The 18190-nt window shown below is 43.7% G+C and overlaps 1 long non-coding RNA gene across 1 annotated transcript; it reads right to left on the bottom strand.

Annotated features, from left to right (window-relative positions):
- Window positions 1–3869: 3869 nt before the first annotated feature.
- Window positions 3870–18075, bottom strand: LOC150002486 (uncharacterized). The gene is made up of 5 exons (XR_016512702.1): window positions 17641–18075; window positions 17027–17125; window positions 13914–14010; window positions 8783–8925; window positions 3870–4891 (listed from the first exon to the last, which is right to left on the bottom strand). It is a non-coding gene; the product is annotated as an uncharacterized LOC150002486 (long non-coding RNA).
- Window positions 18076–18190: the final 115 nt, after the last annotated feature.

Genomic DNA, 18190 nt, shown 5'->3' with positions numbered 1-18190 from the left:
TGGCCTTACCCAGGGCCACAGCTCAGGTCCTGTCCTTCTGCATGTGACCAAGTGGTGGACGCCCCTGTGCCCGCTCATAAGATCCCAATTCCACATTTCCCATGGGCAGCTTGGAATAGGCTGCGGTGGCAGTGTTTACACCATGGCAATTGGCAAATATGACAAAGCAGGTCTTTGTGGGTCCCAAGGTCCACACCCCGGAAAAGTGGTTTTGAACATTTACCACACACCACTGATGCTCAGTTACCAGAGGAATGAGAGCGTTTCTCCCTCTGTCTTTAGCTCTCTTCCTCTCTCCCCCTTTGCTCTCTCCTCTTCCTCTCCCTCTTTCTGTTTATACAGGACATTACCCTTCAACATACGATGAAAGACAGAGTCCTTACCCCTTCTGCTTCCGGCCAGAGGTTCTTGGACAGCATCAGGTTTCAGTGTCACCCCCGCCTGCTGGGTCCCAGTACCCGAGTTTCTGATTCAGTGTCTGTGGGGCCCAAGACTTGGCCTGTCTCATACCTGCCCCAGGCGATGTTGGTGCCGCGGGTCTGGGGACCACGTTTTGAGGACCACTGTCACATGCTGTCTCTGAAAATGGCCTTGATGACTCGCATGACTTCGTCTTTGGGAAGCAATTCAGTAGAACTTAAGGGGATTCCCCATCGCTCAGATACTCACATAAATGTCATGTTGCAGGATGTGAACCATCACCTTGTTTGGGCTGTTTGGGTTTTAGTTTTATCTCTCTAGCCTTGGTTCCTCTGAGGATAGATCATAGGATCATTGTGAGGGATAATTAATAAAATAACCTCAAAGGTGGAGTGCTGAGTAATAGGGCGAGTTTTCGTGCTTCTGTTAGGGACTCTCTATGCACTGAAACTCGTGGTCTAAAAGCATAGAAACTTTCTAACAAGAAAAATTTCTTTAAAATGTTCTAAAGAGAAATCATTGAAAAAAAGTTGAAAAACAATTTAAGATAGAAAAGGCCGTAAAAAGATGAGTTTTCAAAGAGCCGCTGGGGAGCAGCGTGGCCCCCAGTGTGCCCACGCCCAGAGACATAGCTCAGGGTTCTGCTTTCACTGCTTTCCGTCCGCCGGACGGAAGAGGCCAACCCGAGGCAGGACTGAGTGACGTCAAGTTCACGGGTGGTGAGAGGGCCTATGTCGCATGCCACTCAGCATTTCCCTCCTCAAATCCCTCATTAGTCGTCTGTCTCCAGGTTTCGCTGCCTGGCTTCCGGCTGCACTGCCTCTCCCACCTTACTGGCTCTTCATCGATTGCTCATGCCCGCAGCCAAGTGGGGAGTGTGGCCACCCTTCGCTTTGCGATGCTGAACGGCTCAGCTCAGTCTCAGCTCCCTCAGGCCCAGCCACCAGCTGGCCCTGGCCCACCGAAGAGCACATCACCAACGTAAGCCGCTTGCGGAGGGATTTTCCCATAAAGCGTCCTGGCAGGAACAGATGGAACACTCCAAAGGGGTCCTTTGAGGAGACTCCCATGGAGGGTCCATCTGCAAAGGCAGAGGCAGGATTTCAGTACAACACCGGCAGGCTGGAAAGAGCGGGCTGACTTCCTACCAAGTGGCAGGCTGAATTCTAAGGTGACCTCCAAGGGTGGGCCACAACCTTGAAGAATCTCCTGCCCCAGAAGTGCGTGGACCCTGTGGTTTGCTTCTAGCCAATGGAATACGGCAGGCGTGACAGGCATCCCTCCTGTGATTGTCATGTTGTGTGAGGCTGTTGTCACGGACTGCAGGTGAGAGTCTCCTGCTGGCCCCGAGGAAGGGAGCTGCCATATTGTGTCAGGGCTACCAGCAGGGACGTGTGTGTGACCTCTAAGGGCTGAGAGCACCCTGCAGCTGACAGCCAGCAAGCAACCCAGGACCTCAGTCCCACTGCACAAGCAACTGAAGTCTGTCACTGCCACGTGAGCTTAGAGGCTCCAGAAGGAATGCAGTCTGGCACAGACCAGGGTGGAGAAAAGGTGGGCAGCAGATTTCAAGGGGCAAATGGAACATGCATCCAGCACCAGGGGGTTCTCAGGCCAGCTGCAGGAGAACTAAGAGTTTTCCTTCATCTTGTTACCTGTGTAAACGGATGGCAAAATGCAGAACGAGTGAGAGTTTCAGTTTGGGTTTCCATGGTAGAATTAGGAAATAAAAGCATTCTAAGAACCCAAACGACTGAAATCCTGACTTATCATTAAGATAATAAATGTACTTGGGAGTGGGCGGGGAGACCCTATTTATCTCTTTGCACCCTCTTTGCAGGACTTGCTAAGCCATAGTTGATGGGGGAAATATTATACAGGGTGGGGCAAAAACAGGGTTATAGTTGCGAGTACGCAGAACACTATTTGTTCTTGTATTATTGTCTATTAATTATTGTATTATTTTCCATACAAATAGCTGTAACCCTACGTACCCCCCCCCCATATTCCACCACAGTGTTTACTCTTCCTTTCAACACTGTTGGCTACTGTGTAGGGTGCTCATGCTACTATTTACGGACGTCTCTTCATTCTGTACTAATGCTGTCTAATGAACTGAGAATAAGGTAAGCTTTTTCCTGAGTCTATTAAAATGGCCACCTACAAGAGATTTCTATAACGAAGCTACTGTTTTCTAAAGAAAACAGGGGAGACGTATCTGACCGTTCTTGGAATACTCGAGAGAGCCTGAACCTATCAGGTACTCATTTCCCCGTTCTTCCCGTTGGGTCGTGCAGTCCTGGTTGCTGGGTTGCTGCTGGCTCTCGGACAGGATGAGCTCTCTGTGCTCAGGCTCTTCTGCCAAAGTGACACTGACTCACTCAGCCCTCCACAAGCGTCACATCTGGGTGACTGTCCCTCCACCTCCGGCTCCTCATCACTTCTGGCTGGTCGGCCAAGCAGACACTCCAAAGGCACTTGGGCCTTTGCATGAAGCTGCTATAGCGTGTTAACAGAGGATTTTTTTTTAATTGGCTTGGGAATGGGATAGGGGGAGGGGATTATTATTTCCTTAAAAATGTGTTCCTTTCATCCAATACTTTAAAGATGAGATTCACATTCACCTTAGTGGTAGCCAGAGGAAAGACAGTAAAGAGAAGCGTTCATTAATGACAAGGCTCCCTGCGGGTCCCCAGCAAGTCTGTCCCAGAGCAGGCTGCGTAGGAATGGCCCAGCTGCGGTGCCCCGGTGACTGTTGTTCGGAATTGTTAATTTGCTTAACGGTGAGCTGTCACACCATTCTTTCATGCAGGTCCCCCCAAAGCAAAGGTGCTGCAACTCCTAATTTGCAACTCTGATTTCTACTTCTGTTCAGGGAGCACAGGAAAATGGAGGTCAGCAGGCACCCGATGAAGGTAGGGCCTCATAATTCCTAGGTAAGCAGCTTTCAACGCCTTTGAGTTCATGCTTAAATCAAACGTTCCTTGCAAAATGTCATTCTCTTCCTCTCTGGGTTTGGTGTGACTGACTTCTTCAACCGAGAAGTTCTTTTCTATTTAAATAGCCACCGAATAAAGGATCTGACATTTTCTGTTGCAGAAGAATGCATTTCAGGGCTTCTAACAGATAAACTCCAGCAAGTAACCTTTAATGAGGAGCGTATGTGCGGAAATGCACCAGGATACCTACTGAACAAGGATGTACCTGCAGTGCCCGAAGAGCAAGGCTGGCTCCTTGGGCTGAAAATAAACCTCTGGTCCAACACTCTGTCCACACCCTTAGTCATCCCTGAAGACCCTCCATCAACACTGGAAAAGAACATGGTTAGATTCTAGAAAAAGTCTCTCGTGTCTTTTCTTCCCAAAGCAGCCCTGTGATCAAGCTAAGTCAATGGACTTGGAGTGTTCATGTCTCACTGAAAATGGATCTCATGAGTGCACTTTGCGTTTGAATGAGCGAAAGAAGTACTGTACAGGCTGGTGTTATGGATGAATACCTTGTCCACAGATGAATCCTCATTTCCTCTCCAGGACTGTCTATCAGGCATCAAAAATATTTGCTAATTTCTAAATAATATATGTCAATTTTTTTATCACTCACTCATTGGTGTTCCAAATGTGCACTTGGACTGCTGTTTCAGCAATTCAGGGCTTTACAGAAGTAAGTTCCTGTGGTTTGTGTGGGAACATAGGCATGTAAGGGCGGTGTTGTGGGGCATTCTGATGCTGCACCCCAGAAATTCTGACCCTGGGGACTTGGGAACTTCTGCTTTGCCCCAAAACTATTCATTTGGTTGACACTTCAGAGGGAAACTGTTAAATACACTGGCACGCACACAGAGAAAAATGTTTGCTAACCAGGTTGTGTGGGGGTGTTACTGGCTTTGCGTGAGCTTTTGGATTCCAAATCAATGCCATTCTTTTAACCATGTGTCCCTCTGATATGTCTGAGATGGTACTGTCTGGACAGCAGCCAGACCCGACACAAGCAAACAGGAAAATAAGTGGCACAGGACCACGGTGGCTTCTGAAAAACGCAAGACCAGACTTTCGGTCCGTCTTGCATTTGTTGGGGGTGTGGAAGTGCGTCGTGCAATCTATACGAGAAGGAGAAAATCGTTTGTGGAGAGATTAGGTAACATTTGCTCCCAATTATGCTCTCAGTCCCGAAGCCAAGTCCTGAATTCAGCTCGGCAAAATAAAACAGTGACATCTCTCACCGAGTTGGCTTTCGTGTTGAGATGAGATGTAATATTACATTTGGTATTTTGAACATAACCTTCAACCTGCCAGTGAGGAAAAGCAGCCTCGTGTTGTTTGATTTCTTGTGTTTCTGTCTTGTTCAGGGTTTCAGTAACACCGTGGCCCATGACAGACAGCTGATCACCCGGCGAGGGCAGCCAAAAGGAAGATCCCAGCCAAGCCATGAACTTTAGTTCAAATGCTCATCTCTGACACAGACAATGCCATCCCTTGTGTGGGGGGAAAAAAAAGAAGGAAAGAAAAGAAAAGAGAAGAAAAACAGGGTCAGAGCTTCGGATGGGCAGCGTAAGGACAATATGCCCTAAGATTCACCTTCTTATTAATGCAGGGTTTGTGTGACCGCACCATGAAAGACGACTGTGTATTTACTGAGAACAGGGTCACAGTCATTGTGTGGTGTGCTGGAAAAATACAAGATCACCCCCAAACAAAACCTATTTTTAACTTAAGGCTCATTACAGGGTGTGAACTTAATCCTTGGATGAGAATACCCTCTTAAGAAGATTTTCACTGTTTATTCTAACAGTCTGGGCCTCTTTGACTCCCTGGGCAACTGACCTTGATCATCCCCTCTTCCCCCCTCTTATTGAAATTCCCATTTTCCTTGTTTTTATGGTGGCTTACTTCATGGATTCCCTTTCTCCCCTGACTCTCTAAATGGCACTTACAAAATGTTTGTCTTTAAGCCTCCTTCCCTTATTTCTCAACACCGTTTTTCCTATAGGGCTCATTCCCTTCCAATCTAAATAATTACAAAATCTCTGTTCCAAACCTCATCTTGCATCCTGTGCTGTGGTCTCTTATTTCTGATCTTGCTTCTACTGCAAAAGATTCGACTGGCTGATATCACAGTTTTGTTCATCTTAAATTTCATTCATATATACAAGAGTCATAGAATCAGTGCTCTTCTGTGTCTTCTTCTGCTCAACATAGTGTCTTTAAGATTCATTCATGTTACTGCATGCTTCAGTCGTGTGTCCTTTTTTATTGCTGTGTAGTATTCCATTGTATAATTTTATGCAACTATTTAGTCCCTTTCCCCTTGATGGATATGTGGGTTGTTTTCCAATTTGGGCTATTTACGGAAGAAGATGTTGTGTGTATTGGTGTTTTTGTACTTATGTTTTGGTGGACACATCCATTCGTTTCTCTTGGTGACCATGCCTGCGAGTGGAATATGGCATATGTTTAGCCATAACAGATATTGTCAAAGAGTTTTCCAGTGTGGAATGTGAGAGAGTGCCAAACGCTCTGCAACCTTGCCATCACTTGGTATTGTCACTCTTAAGTCGAGCCGTTCTAAGGTGTGTGTAGTGGTATCTTCCGTGGTTTAAATTTGCATTTTCCTGGTGAATAATGATGGCGAGAACCTTTTCACATGCTAGCTGGCTTTTGGCAGTCAAATGCTCACCACTAAACTATACCCCCCTATTCTAGCTGGCTTTCTGATAATCTTTTTTCATGAAGTGCCTGTTTGAGTGTTTCACGGTTTTGCTTGTTATTTTTGAAAGGGTTGCATTTTTCTCATTGATTTGTAAGAGTTCTTTATACATTCTAAATACAGATCCTTTGCCTGTGGTCTGCGGCTTGCATTTTCTCTCTCTTCCTGATATCTTTGGATGAGCAGAAGTTCTCACTGTGAAAGGAGTCTAACTTACTATTTTTCCCTTATGTTAGAACTTTTGTATCTTAAGACCGTTACCTATCTCCAGGTCATTTTTAGAAGTTTTGTAATTTTATCCTTCACATTTAAAGCTAAGGTGCATCTCAAATTAATTTTTTTGGTGTGGCGTCCTATAGCGCCTTAATTTTAGCTCAGGAGTAGTGAGATGTGCCTGTTACCTTCGAAGACCTTGGTTCTCACATCTATTACTTTATCTGAATGTGGCCATTTCAAGCCAAGCTAGGCGAGTGGAGACGCTGTGGAGGTATTTTGGGGAAGGAAAGCCTTTCTTTTCAGGTCTTTGAAGTGTGCATTTTTTGTCCAATTCTGTCCTAAGGCAGTTCTAATTTACAAGCATGGTGCGAACATTATGTCCGTCGGCAGCCGTCTGTCTCGAGAGACGATGGTGTAGCTTCTTAAGAGTCTATCTGCACTGCCGAGAATGGCTGTGCAGTCTGACTCGGGAGTGACACGGTATCTGTCTCCTCCCGTGTTGAATCGACATCTTGTGATGACGCTGGAGTGTCCTCTCCAGTGAAGCTGAAGCTACAGAGCCTGGGCAGGGTGATATGGAGGGTCTGCTGTTGCCCATGCAGCAGACCCCCCCCTCTTCGCACCTGAAGGGTCCAAGGGAAAGACGGAGTCAATACAGCTTGGCTTCAGGTGCGCCGCAGGAGTTGCCGGTGTTGACTACAACGTCAAACCGCCTTAGGGACTCCGGCTCCGGATTTTCTGTCGGGGTTTACTCCCTTAGCCTTTCCCCTGAAGAGGTATGCCGCAAGGCAGCGGAGGTTTTTTGGAGTCAGAGTTTTCCTTCTCTGATGTGCCCTGACTGGAAGATCGAACCAGCGACACTCGCAGGCCGACGCTCAATCCACTGAGCCAAACCAGCCAGGGTAACCAGAAAAATGTATTCACTAGATAAATACGTATTGAGCAACCACTACGTGCCATGCATTGTTCTAAACCCTGGGCAAGCAGTCATGAATAAGACTGATAATGTCTTCCAACAGCTCCAAATAATGACGCAGACATAAATGAGAAGCAGAGTTTTCAGGAATTTAAGGTTCTATTGTTTGGCAGAGAAGGCTGTGTTTTTCTGTACCTCTGAAGCACCATTGGGTTCTGTGGGACGCAGTTTGAGAACCATGGTTCTCAAACTGCGAACATTATAACTTGTTTAAAAGTTAGGAAAATATCAGAAACTAGATTCTTCCTTCCGAAGCAAAGGTGCACCAAAGTCAACCAGGCAAGGAAGACTTTCTTTAAGGCTGTAGCAATTAGGGAGACAGACCAGATCTCAGTCTGACCTTAGTCCCACTGCGTCAGGAGGCAGGAGACTTTTTAAAGGCCGGGGTGCGCAAGTGGAAAAGTACTGGAGGATGTTAGGCATCTGGGTTAACTAATTGGCTTTATCCAAAAGAAAAATAAACTTCTCATATTTTTATGATAGCAGGTAGTTTTGCAACTTGGATCAAGACACCCACTGAACTTAGGCTCCTAATCTCCCATGGCAGCCAGGACATAGGCCCCCATCTCCTTTTATGATGACATTTCAAAGAGGTGGCTCCCAGGTTCTTGAAAAAGACATTTTTGGGTTATAAAACTGGCAAGAGGCTTTTAAAAAATTCCGTACACATCAGAGCAGGTAGGAAACAACAGTAATGAGTTTTCTAGAGAAACTGCTCCAAGTGGAGGGAGGTCAAGGCCTGCCGTGAGGAAGAAGCCTGTCTGAAGTTGCATCCAGCCCAGAGAGCTCACGCGGGAGTTGCCACCTGCTTCCTGGACAACTCCCTTATCTGCCTGCACGTTGGCTGAGCTTTGTGCATCTGCCAACTTGGCCAGGACACCAGGGCCCTGAGCGGCTTTGGGGCTGATGGGACACGAGCCAGGTTCTCAGGACTTCAGAAGGGCAAGTGCAGCTGCGGGTTGTGGCCACGTGCTGAGTGTGAGTCAGACATCTGCTTCCCTCGGTGCAGAAGAGAGAGCCGCTGATCCCCTTTGGTTCAGCCCTGATGCCATTGGCCATGTATGTTTTCCTGGGGTGAGTACTGGGGGCCTCTGTGGGCAGCGCTGTGGACGTCTGGGTCTTTCTCCAAAGCCCTTCCACATACCTCCCCTGGGCCGGCCACAGAGCCACATCCACAGGGATCTCCGGAGCAGAGCCAGGCTTTGGTCCTCTCTCCCTGTTGTAACTTCACTGTGTATCCTGCATGCACTCCCCTCCAGCATCCACTTCCCACCAGCATCCACTCCCTCCAGCATCCACTCCCTTCTGACACTGACAACCCCCCTCCCAACACCCACACCCCCCAGACACCCACTCCCCTCCGATACTCCCCTCCAACACTGCTCCCTCTGGTACCTTCTTATTTCAGGGCCTGGGGAAGGAAGTTCACCTTCTGCTCAAGAGAGGTAGCCAATCTCAAGGACTTACCGAATGGCTTGTCTGGAAGGAACCTGCGTGTCGGGAAAGGAAGCAGTGAGGCTGAAGGGATCAATGAGGAAAAGCAAGGGAGATCATTCTGATCCCCCTGGGAGCCTGGTGGGAGCCACACCGTCGCCTGGGATGTGCTGTACCTGGACCGTGAGAAGAAGAGTGTGACTTAGGGGAGCCAGTTCTGGAAGGTTCGCCCTGTGCATTATCTATTTATTTTCACCTGAAATACAGATGTTTAAAAGAAGCCCATCAGAAAACAAATACTCAAACACTTCTGGGGTTTCTTGGAGCACCTGAGACAAAACTGCCTCATCTGACTGTGATCAGAATGATGGGGTGGAAGGGTGGGGGAGGGGTGTCAGAGCTCGTTCTTGCTGCCGTGTGTCAGTGAAAAGCCTGTCTTCTAGGCCTGGTTTCCAAATCGTGGGCAGGAGGTGGGTCCTGTCACCAGGGTATAGCAATCTTTCTTTTTTAATTATTAGTACTTGGTTTTAACATAACAATACTTAGGAGCGATTAGCAATTTTTGAAAAGAAACAATGGCAGCCAGTGAAAACCAAAAATACCTTCTCTCACTGAGGGAGAGTTGGGTTCCTCTTACTTAAGAAGTAGGAGGTGGGCCACTAAATTTGAAGCCCTAATCTCGGTTTCGGACAGCTTGAGTTTCTACCCTTGTTTTGCCCCTTTCAAACTGTGTGACTTTAGAAAAGGTGCTGAACCTTTCTGAGCTCTTCTTTACAATGGGAATCGTCACATTTAACTCCCGAAGGGGCCACAGGGATTAAGTTAGAAAATAGACGTGACAAGGGTGGCAGTGCTCCCGGACAGGGGGCCAGATACAACAGAGGACACCGGGTTACGTTCACATCTCAGATAAACAACAAATGATTGTTTTCTCCATATAAGTAGGTCCAAATATTGTGATTACTGGGTATCCTGTCTTTTTGCTTGTTAAATCTGGCCACCTCACCCTGGCGGGTTAGAGGTACTTGGTAAGTGTTTTCTCATTTCCACTTCCTCATAAGCTCATCTGAAAAGGACTTCAGACACTGCCTGATTTAAATGCTACTCAGCTGTGGTTGAAAGAGGGGGAGATATGGAAGGATCACTGTAGCAAGGTTTTCTATAACCCTATTTTTATCTCCGAGCCCTGGCTGGTTTGGCTCAGTGGATTGAGCGTCGGCCTGCGAGCTAAGTGTCGCTGGTTCGATCTTCCAGTCAGGGTACATCAGAGAAGGAAAACTCTGACTCCAAAAAACCTCCGCTGCCTTGCGGCATACCTCTTCAGGGGAAAGGCTAAGGGAGTAAACCCCGACAGAAAATCCGGAGCCGGAGTCCCTAAGGCGGTTTGACGTTGTAGTCAACACCGGCAACTCCTGCGGCGCACCTGAACCCAAGCTGTATCGACTCCGTCTTTCCCTTGGACCCTTCAGCTGCGAAGAGAGGGGGGGTCTGCTGCATGGGCAACAGCAGACCCTCCATATCACCCTGCCCAGGCTCTGTAGCTTCAACACGGGAGGAGACAGATACCGTGTCACTCCCGAGTCGGACTGCACAACCATTCTCGGCGGTGCAGATAGACTCCTAAGAAGCTACACCATCGTCTGGAGATGGACGGCTGCCGACGACGGATTTTTATCTCCACAAGTAGAATAGTACAAAAATATAGTATCTAAACACTGAGGGCCAGCATGGTGTCCTCCCTGATCACGAATTCACATATTAGGGAGAGCGTAAATAAATATGGTTCTCCCCAAAGGATCCACTTTTATCTAGAAATTTAAAGTTATGTTTATGGTGAGTTTTAAAAATAACATGAAAAATTGTTTATAGCATCATTTTGAGTGAGGAAAAGCAGGAAAATAATTGTAACTACGTTCTGATCTATACTATGTCAAAATGTATAGAAAAAAATCTGGGAGGAAGTATGTGAAAATAACTCCGTTATTAGATTTTTTTGTTCATCCTTGCAGCTTCAGAGTTTTCAATATTGTTTCAACTTTCTATAGAGAACTTATTACTCTTAGCACTAAGGTAATATTTAAAGCTCTATGTTAAATTACATTAATTCACAATTTATCAGTGGTTTTAAATTATAAATAAAATTCTAAATGGATTAAACGAGTGGTGGGAAACAATATAACTTTATTGACAAAGTTAACAATTTGTTCAGATTGTGACAAAACCATACAATAATCTTGAAAAAAAGAGAAGAAACCCTCTGTTAAGAAGCATAACACAAAGAGGAAAGTGTCCAGAAGGCCCTGTGTGCCCATTCCCAGTCACAACCCACGCAGCTCGTTGATTTGTGCAATTTATTTCCCTTCCATTTCAGTTTTACCACATGAATCGCACGTCCCCCCTCCCCAAATATAGATTAGTTTGGCTTGTTCCTGAACTCGATATAAATGGAATCTTAAGCAAGTATTCAGTTGTGTCTGGCTTCTTTTACTTACCATGCTTTTAAGATTCGTTTATATTGCCTAGCATTGTAATTATTTATTCCTTTTCTGTTGCTGTGTTGATATTTTAGCCTAGGACGACGCTCCCACATATTTATCTATTCTACTGTTGATGGACACTTGGGTTGATTCCAGGTTTCGGCATGTGGACTGTGGCTGCTATCAACATCCTTGTCCACGGCTCCTGGTGCACATGTGCTCCCCAGTTTCTGTGACCTTACATCATAGAATGAGATTTCTGCCCATCTGTGACCATAAAAGGGAAAACTGATAAAGATCCTGGAGTTTGGGAATCTGGAGCTATGGATCTTGCTGTCATGGATTGGTTCTTACTCATGACAAATTCGTATTTCAAAGGACTGAAACCCCAGCAGTTCTCTTAAATGTCAGAATAAACCTGCTGTTATTTTAACTGCATTAAAAATTCTTTTAAATGGCAAGAATCAGTCTGAAAAGCATTTTTATTTCAAATTAATAGCATCTAAATGTGAAAGTCTCTGCTTTGTGACTAACAAAAACACTTGCCAATATTCCAAATTAGACAATTTTGCTTTTAGCCAGAATCAGAAAAAATATTTTGAGCTGGAAGAGAGTTTAGAGACACTACCTAGTTCAACCCCTTCCCATTTCATAAATGAGTATCTAAAGCCTCCTTGAAGTCAGATATTTTCCCAAGGTCATATTTAACTAGTATAACACCATGACTAGAATGAAGACTTCTGACTTCCAACATTTGATGTTATTCAACTGCTCTGAAATATTGCACAGAGCCACCTTGTCAACTATGGAATGTGCAGAAGACTGAGAATGTTATTCTGCCATTGTCACCATCATTCTATCTGACTTACTAATACCCCCCCTGAGCCTGAGGCCCTCCCTCTGCTGGATTTTCCTGGCGTCTCATTTTTATCACACATGTATAAGATGATACGTACCCTATGGCTCTGGTGCGGTGGCCATTTTTGGTACTATTTTTATCCCTATGGCAACAGAGAGCTGTAAATGGTTAAGTACTTGAAAGTCACAGTTCTGTGTTTACCATACCCATTGAATGGAAGGACCCCAGAGACAGAAACTCTTTGCAGGCTCTAGGCCTGGAATGCCAAAATGTCTGTCTGAGATCTGGTACTGGTTTGCGATGGTATTTTTCTTGGTCTGTGGTTACATGTTAGGAAAAAAAACAAAAAAAAAAAAAAAAGGAGAGGAGTTTTTCATAAAGTTAACTGTTTATTTAAAGGGACTACCTTTGATGCTAAGATTTGTCTTTCCCACTTCTCGTGTGTGTTAAAATGTACTTTCTCTAATAGTTTAAAAATGTTTTGGAGGGCAGTGTTTACAACTGTTCTATTCGCTGTATATATTCAGTCCCTTGCATAGTGACTGACATATAACAGAGAATACATATTTAAGTGAATGAGTAAAAAGTTAATAACTCTCGTTTGGTCACCAATTTTTGGGAGGGGTTGAGGGGAGAATTTTACTAATCCCTAACATGTAGACGTCTGATACATTTCAGATTGTTCATCCTGAGGGGCAATACAAAATGCTGGAGGGTCCCCCAAAAGTTCACATCTACCTGGAACCTCAGAATGTGACTTTACTTGGAAATAGGGTCTTTGCAGATGCAATCAAATTAAGATACACTCATGCTGCATTAGAAGACCCTGTTCCCATGACTGGTATCCTTATACGAAGAGGGATATTTGCACACAGAGACACAGGGAGAAAGCCATGCGAGGACAGATACCAGAAAGCCCAGACTGAAGTGATGCAGTGCAGCTCCAAGCCAAGGAATGCTGGCAACTCCCCGAAGCTGGATAAGGCAAGATAGGATCTACCTCTACCATCCTCACCACCCCCACGTGCCCTCAGAGGGAGCATGGTCCTGCCGACACCTTGATTTCTGGACATCCAGCCTCCAGATCTGTCAAAGAATACATTTCTGTTGTTTTGAGCTACCCAGTTCATGATACTTCATCACAGCAGCCCTAAGAAACGAGCGGAGGATATCTAGAAGTACAGACCAGTGGGCGTTGTGGGAAGTAGAAGGAAAAAGGGCAAGATTTCTAGGGATTGACTGTGTGTCTCCTATCATCTCTCTATTTGGGGGTTAAAAAAAGAGAATCCCCAAGCTGCTTCTTCAGGGTATATGAATGACTCTAGGTTTAGGGAACCATTATCTGGAGGATATATTTCTATTTTTAGCCATGGAAAATTCAGGGGAAATGCTTTGGGATGATGTAGGAAGAATTTTTTTAGACATGAATCTTGATGGAAAGAGGTATTAGGCACTTGTTAGAATGCAAAATGGGTTTCCAAAAAGCTGGGTATAAATCAGTTTTTAAAAATTAATATATTTAAATGTAGTAATATTTTAGGAGCCCAGTATTTAAATAAATTGTATAATAAAGTCATATATAAGAGAAAGAATAAAAATAGCTTGGGAAGAAATATTCATATCCTAATATATAATTTAATATCTAGATGATCATATTTTCCATTTGCCTAAAACAAGAACTCTATACAAAAGAAGAGAGTAGGTCAATTTTAACAAAAGGTTAAAAGAAAATGACAATGCCTTTATATAAGCTTTCTTAGGACAGGTATTTTTGTCCATTCTATTTATGGGGATAAATGGTGCCTACACATAAAAGTTCAATACATACTTGTTGCATGAACACCCAGGTAATTTTTGTTGTTACCGGAAGCGCTGGCATTACATCGTCTTTATGTGCTGTTGGTCTAATACTCCATTGTTGTGACCTGTAACACATGTTTATTTCTACATGAGTAGGATGTGAGAAATAATAAAAAACAAAGGATGATGGGATTAAAAAGGGTACACTAAAATCTGAAAAGCTGTCAAACTGTATCTATAAAATGGACACCCTAATGGCAGTCTAAGTGCTTGAAGAGTTCTTATGGGGGAGTGGGGAGGCTTTAGAGCTCGGGAGGTCTCATCCTGCCCCTGAGCAGAAAACATGTGCATTCAGCTTGGCCACCTGGGGCTCATTTAGTGAACCAGAGCAGTAATTTGCTAAATGGTTCCCTCCTAGTAAAAAGGAATGAGTAAATAGTGAGCAGTTTAGTCATGGTAAACCACTAGTACTCAAGGGATATAAAAATATGAAACTATAATTAGATTCCTTGTTCATAATGTACTAACTAAATGTATTACATTGTATATTGCATCTTTCTGAGTACAGCTCAGTCCTTAACAATTCAGATGGAAAGCATCCCAGCTATCAATTGATGCCTCCATTAAAATTCCAATGCTTGTATTAGGAAAAAAATTCCAAAGATAATTTCTTTTATCTTGGATCTAAGGATGCAAACGGGATTCACCTAGATGCAGAACACAACAAGCCGGTAACAAATCACACAGCATAAAGTAAACTGTGGCAGTACGTTGAAAATTATGTTCTTTCTCTCTATATTTAACTGTGAAAATATTTTAACAAGTTGGGTTTGCAACTTTTACATGTTATTTCTTTTCAGGGTTATCTTTCAGCATGTTAAGAAGTAATTCTTTGAGAAGTGTAGCTAGTCAGAAATGTATCATTAGATTGTACATTTGAAACTCTTTAAAGGTTGGGGGCGGGGTGTCATTCAGGAGTCACGTGATTTCAGGATACTGGACTATTCCCAACTCTACTTTTAAGCAGGAGAAGTTCTTTCATGGGTTTCTGAAAGACTTTTGTCCTGAACTGAAATCCTTTTCTTTTTTGAAGAGGTTGTATGGTGTGCTGGCTCAGATGGTCTGAAAGACATTTCACAACACTAGCAAGCTCTAAGTCCAGGTTCATGGCCCCTACCAACTATGAGGTTTCTGTTGATCTGGTGTCAAGGGCACTGCCTATTCCTCATGAACTCGTTTTCTTTCTCTCTCTCCTCTCACTCCCGAGTTGAGTAACCTCATGGAAGGTTTGGGGGTGGAACAAGGAATCAATCACACTGTGGAGCCTTGCTCTTCTTTCTCTTCAACTCTGATTTTCATTATTCTGAATACAAGGAAATATGGTGTCTTTCAGATTATGAACACGACGCATGCAATTGCCTCGTTATTACAGATTATATTCTACGTTCTTTCCCCAGCCCAATGCCCACAGCACACATTTCTGAGGCTGGAATGCAATTCCTTTTTCTTTATGTTGAGATACTTTAACATTATTCATTATTTCCCTCCTCCTCCCAATTTAATAATATCTCCTACCAAGTCTGGCACCTGTCTATGAGGAATCGACCCCCTGCCTAATACTTTGGATACTAAATTCTCTGAGCAATGCTTTTTCTTTAAAATGTTTTCTTCTTGGAGGATGTGTTTTGGTTAGAAATACTTTAAAAAGAATACAAAACTCCTAGAGAATAAAAAGGCTAGGTGACTATATAAAGCTAAATGACAAGAACCACAGCTAGATTAAGTACAGTACGTACTATAATTTCTTTTTGTGATTAGACAATCATATACTTTATAAAGTGAACTCCCCCCCCCCCCCCCGATATTTCTAGTCCCCTGGCACTAGACATAGTTGTTACAATAGTATTGACTGGATTCCCTATGCTGTACTTTACATCCCCGTGACTACTTTGTAACGACCAGTCTGTACTGAGTCCCTTCACCTCTTTCAGCCAGTCCTTCAACCCCTCCCCTCCGGTAACCACCAGGCCACTCTCTGCGTCTATGAGACTGTTTCCATTTTGTTTGCTCATTTATTATTTTCTTTAGATTCCACATCTAAGTGAAATCATACGGTATTTGTCGCTCTCTGACTGACTTATTTCATTTAGCCTGACACTTCTCTAGGTCCATCGTTGTGCTGGAAATGGTGAGATTTCATTCTTTCTTATGCCTAAGTAATATTCCATTGCATGTATGTAGCACAGCTTTTTTTTACCCACTCGTCTGCTGATGGGTACTTGGGTTGCTTCCATATCTTGGCTATTGTAAACAACTGTGCAATGAACAGCAGGGTACACATATGCTTTGGAATTAGGGTTTCTTTGGATACACACCCAGAAGTGGAATTGCTGGGTCATAAAGTAGTTCCATCTTTATGTTTTGAGGACACTTCATACTGTTTATAACTTCTTAGAGAAGATGGTAATGGGCATTGGGCCAGCGTCGACAGTATTTATGATTAAAACAAAATCTCCTTGAGTTTGTTACATTAGCTAAAGAAATATAACTCTAGAAAGCAGATATATGGGAATTAATAAACATTTCTTAATAGAGCAGAAGTTATAGGTCTGTAGGAAATCAACTAAGGAACTAATAGAAATAGAAATAGTCTTAGTAGTGAAATTTAACATGCTCTGTTTTTTAATGTTATTAAAGAAAGGCTAAATTAAAATACCATTCTTTTCATTTTAGAATGAATAGTTTCTGCTAAGGGCTGCTCAAGGCAACATATAGATTAGTGTAGTTAAACTTTAGCTTCAATATCATTGCCTCTTCCTCTGCGTCTTTGCTTTCTTTCAGAGATTCATTTTTCAGCGAGTACTCAATTTTAGTCATCCCAGAAAACTTCGTCCAACCATTGGTCTCTGTTGTCTGATTTCCTGGACTAAGTCGGTTCTCCTTGTTTTATTTTTGTCTCTTTCTATGGCACCTTGTCTTTCCCCCTTCCCTGCATCCCTCTCACTTGTTGGACATCCTTCTTTCTAATCTATAAGCTCTGTGAAGGCAAGAACAGTGTCTGATGTATTCAATTGCTTAAACACAGTGACTGGTAGGATATAATTGTTTATAATTTTTTGTTTGATAAATTGACTACCTTACCTCTTTTGGAGAATTTGCATTCTAATTAAAAAAATGAAACTGTGCTGTTGATGGAATTGAAATGGAATAAAATTAGTTTCATGAAGCCAGGAGGTAAGACTGCAAAAGAAAATAGAGAATATCATTTTCAGGAATTTCAAGAATCAAGAGAAATATTATTTTTGTTCTGGTAGGGTTCTTCATTCCTCTTCAATGAGACGGTGCAGATAACCTAAGTACAACTCTCCTTGACCTTACCAGTTCTGTCATTTCAGCTACAGGTTTCACTTGATATCTCCCTCTGTCTGCCCCTGCCTCGTTCCCTGTTCCCAAGTTTAGTAACTTTGTTTAAGTTAAGACCCTGGATAGTATACAGTTGAAAAAGTCTCACATGTAAAAATCAAGATTTATAAAGCAATCTGGGGGACTGGTAGTTCAACTTAAAAGGTTTACCAAATTCCTTTAAACAGAGAGGTATCCTAGTTTAGTCTACAGTATTGTTTTAACTGGACAAGACAGTGCAACTTTTCAGACCACACTGAACACTGTATCAGTAGAATTTTTTTCCCCGAATGCTGAAAGAAAAGTCAAGAAAAGACTTAATAGTAAACACACAAAACCAGCCCATCTCATACCCCATCAATGTCTCCATTCCAACGTTGCTTCTTTCTTCCGCTATTTTCTGTGTCAAGTTACTGCAAACGTTTAGGTGGATGGGGAAAAAAATGAGATCCTCGCCCTAGGCCCTTTTCCTTCTCAGGTATATCCATGGGCTAGGATGGCTCCCGGTTGTATGATTTCCACCAAGCATATTTAACAACTGTCCAAGTTAGAATATCCAGACACTGTCTCTCTCCCCTGGCCTTGAAAAAGTGGGGAAAGGTCAGCTTGTGGATTTGTATCTCGTACAATGGGTAGAGACGAGGACTAGCACCGGGGACCTTTTGTACCTTTTAGAATCGCTCAAAGCCCTTACTTTCAATTAGCAGGGAAAACAAAAGTCTTCTCGAGAGCGGGAGTGGGAGAGTTGGGTACAAGTTAATGAACAAGAACACTCCGGGCACACAGAGTTCAACAGCAGAGGGCACAATCTCCACTGTCAAAGGCCAGAGGCGGGCTGCAAGGAGGAGCAGAATGGAAAGATCTCTGGGGCTTGTAGTTCGCCCGCCTCCCCCGGGCTTGTCT

Source organism: Furipterus horrens, unplaced genomic scaffold (genome assembly GCF_987537825.1).
Source record: "Furipterus horrens unplaced genomic scaffold, mFurHor1.1.pri manual_scaffold_8, whole genome shotgun sequence".
In the NCBI taxonomy this organism is placed as follows: Eukaryota; Metazoa; Chordata; class Mammalia; order Chiroptera; family Furipteridae; genus Furipterus; species Furipterus horrens.
Note: the sequence above shows the minus strand (reverse complement) of the source record. Positions and strands in the feature narration are given on the sequence as shown.